At 43.2% G+C, this 3,485-nt stretch overlaps 1 long non-coding RNA gene across 1 annotated transcript in view; it reads right to left on the bottom strand.

The window, feature by feature from the left end:
- Positions 1-1,444: 1,444 nt before the first annotated feature.
- LOC119420052 overlaps positions 1,445-3,485 on the bottom strand; it is a 15,464-nt gene continuing 13,423 nt past the window's right edge. Inside the window, exon 3 of the long non-coding RNA XR_005187288.1 lies at positions 1,445-1,566. This is a non-coding gene — a long non-coding RNA (uncharacterized LOC119420052). The remainder of the gene's footprint in view (positions 1,567-3,485) is intronic.

Genomic DNA, 3,485 nt, shown 5'->3' on the forward strand with positions numbered 1-3,485 from the left:
CTTCAGGTTGTCTTGTAGAGACGCAGTAGAGTGCTGTATGGATATGTGTGTTGATGGGTAAATGAGCGCACACATCGTGTTGTGAAGTCTTTTCATCATTTTAAGAGGGCAGCTATCCACTTTGAGAGAATCAGAATATCTTTATTGTCACTATACCAGGTGTAACAAAATTAAAATGCCCCACTTTGAGGTGCTACAGACAAAACAAAATTAATTAAACTCAATTTAAAAAAAAAGATAAAAGACATAATAAAAGAAAACACCCACCACACCTTATGTCAGTAAACACAGTTAGATTACAGTTAAAAAATACTGTTAGATTGCACAACAGCTCTGGAGCAAAAATTGCACATTGCCCTTGTATCAGTGAATAGTAAAATAGTAAAATAATAAAATAGTGAATAGTAAAATATTACACGGTCCCATGTTCTATTTAAAATGGGTATATAAACAGTGTTTATAAAAGGTTATTTGGTGCCCGAACTGCCGTCGGGTAAAAGCTATTTCTGAGCCGGTTGGTCCTTGTTTTAATAGATCTGTACCGTCTGCCTGATGGTAATAGTTCAAAGAGATGGTGGTCCTGGATGCTCCTAAACTAGCTGCTAACTCATTAATTTGGTAAGATTCATCTTCACATCTTCAAAACTGAAGTCCTTCAAAGAGCAGTCTATAACAGGTAAGATATTAATTGTTCAGCACCTTTCCACAAAACCCCTACTACTGTACGTGTATGTAATTGTTTACATTTGAGCTCAATGGTTCCCAAAGCGGTGGTGAAGACCCCACTGTGGGTCAAAAAATGTTATGTCTGGGGTCCTGAGATGATCTCCAGAAGAAAAAAAAATTATATTTGCACATTTTCACTTTAATAGATACAAAAAAAAGAAAAGCAACAGTCATAAATGGAAAAAAATAAATAAATAAACAGTACGACTTTAAGCTTTTGTTGTGATTATGGCCTTATTTATTCACTTTTTTGTGTTTGTGTGTATTCATGCCAATGATATGGGGTCACGTCTTTGCCACTGTTAATTTTGGGGTCAGAAGCTAAAAGTTTTGAGACCTGCTTTAACTGATGCTCACCCAACAATGATTGTAGAGCAAACATTTGTAGACAGCTGCTCTGATTTCACTTCCAAATGGGCTCACAGGTACATTAGTTCCATGTACTGTACATATAAACACAGCATTCTTATTTCAAATTGCCTACCTGAACTAAATTACATTTTTCCACCAAAGCTCAAATTTATCTTCCCTTAACCTTTGGCAGGGACTCATTTGAAATTGTGACCTCACTATAAACACAGAAACTCAAAAATAAAATCTTTGGAACTTAGCAGTCTGAAACTACACTTGGAGTACGACTCTACCTACCAGCCTGGCGTTTGTAGCCAAGATGCTGCCTTTCTTCAGTAACTCTGACAGGAGTGGAGATGGTGGGGGTGTAGCCTTTGGGCCCAGAGGCTTCTTCTGAGTTGGATCATCTGGACCTGCCCCGTGGCTGATGTCATCGTTACAAGCTCCGGGTGTTTCAAAAAATGACACCAACCTGGATGTCCCTGAAGCCTAGAAAAAAGAAAGGGAGCGTTGAAGGAATGCTTCAAATCTGTCATCAACTGGGTCGTGTCTCTTTATGTCTGAATTCATTATTTTAGGGAAATGCTTAGAAATATTAAACCAGTTTTCAAACAAATACAAAGACTATCATCTCAGCAGTGTAAGACGTTTAAGTGTTTAATGCAGTGCTTCTCAATTATTTTCTGTTATCCCCCCCCCCCCCCCCCGCCCAGGAAGATGTAAACATTCCCCCCACACACACACACAACTCTCCGCCGCGACTGTATCATTTGTATCATTTGTCTATAAAATTGTTATAAGTACACCTCTGCATAACATTGTGTCCTTATTAACATTAAAGGAAAAAAAAGAGTATAGGTCAACTTACAACAAAGAATAACTTTATTAACATTGTTTTTTAGTCTGTAACAGAAACAACTTAAAGTGCATCAATTTGTCTGGAAAAAAGCAAACTTAAATCCTTATTTAAACTGTAAACATATTTGACCATTTGATACTGAAAAATAAAGTTAAATACTGTATAATCAATAAATAATAATAAATTCAAATTGATCAGCAACATTTTTAACTCAGGAGTGTTATATAAAACACTTTGACCTAAAAAAACAATAGTGAATAAAACAATTTGTGCTGTGTTTTTTATATCAAAATGAGGAAGTCAGGATCAATGAGCACACTCATCAATAAAACGTTGGTTACGTACTGTAACCCCAGATTCTATGAGTATAAGCGTAGCCCTTTAAGGCTGTCGCTTGGTGGGTTTATCCCGTTATGCATAGCATTTGCACTGAAAAATTTAGTCCACGCCCACCTGCTGTGTGGGCCCTACCCAGTCCGTATAAATTACGTTAAGAGCGGGAAATCGGCTCCCAGAAATAGCTTTTTCTTCAGCCATTTAGGAGCCAGTGAGGCCCGACGCTTAAAGGGTTACGCTTATACTCATAGAATCTGAGGTTACAGTATGTAACCAACGTTCTATTTCGTATAAGCTTCGCCCTTAAAAATTTTTTTTTTAAATTTATTTATGCATATATAGATTATTTTTATTTTTTTTATTTATTTAGTTATTTTTTTAATTTTATTTTATTTTTCACAAACACCTCCTTTCTCCGTGTGACACTAGGGGTCTGGGATGGAGGGGGAGGGGGGCACATTGTTGGGGTCTGGGCTGTGGGTGGGCTTTGGGCCTTGGGGGCGGTCAGTGATTGGGCCGGTGCTTCGGTTCCTCCTGGGCTGTTCCGATTCTTTTAATCTAGGTTCCTGGTTGCGATGGCCGGCACTTTGACCGGGGTGGCTGCCGGCTTTCGGCGGGGGTCGGCTATGGTAGTGAACGTGTGGTCATTGGTGGTGTAGGGCGGCGGTTGGGGGCGTGGCTTCGCCTCATCGGGGCACTGGCTGGTCTTCCTGTGTGGCATTTGCGGTGGGGGTGCTGTGTGTGTGGGGGGGTGCATAGGTGGCGTGCTGGGGCGTCTCCGGGCCTATGGTGCGGGGCTCTTGATGTGGGGGCCGGCCCTCCTCAGCTGCGGCTCCCTGCTGCTCTGCCCTTTGGGCTGGGGCCGGTCTGTGGTCGCTGTCAGGTAGATGGTGCATGCTATCTGTGTGTGCCTGTTGGTTGCTCAGGTTGGGTTTTTGGTGGTACCCCTCTCTTGGATCAATTTGGGCCCCACATTTGGTGTGGGGCCCACTCCCCCCGGTCGTGCCCCCCTTTGGCGGGGGACCCCCTTGCCGCCGGTGCATTGGTGGCTCTCGGTGTCTGGGCTGGGTGGTGGGGTGCACGTCGGTCTGCCCTGGTTGCTGCCTGGCGGGGCCTGGGTGCCCTGGCTCTGTCGGGGCTCTGCCGGGGGGTGGTATGGCCTCGGGGCTTGGGGCTCGGTGTCCATGGCTGGATGAACTTGGGGGGGGGGGGG

The sequence above is a fragment of the Nematolebias whitei genome, chromosome 14 (genome assembly GCF_014905685.2).
Source record: "Nematolebias whitei isolate Nwh7 chromosome 14, NemWhi1, whole genome shotgun sequence".
Classification (NCBI taxonomy): Eukaryota; Metazoa; Chordata; class Actinopteri; order Cyprinodontiformes; family Rivulidae; genus Nematolebias; species Nematolebias whitei.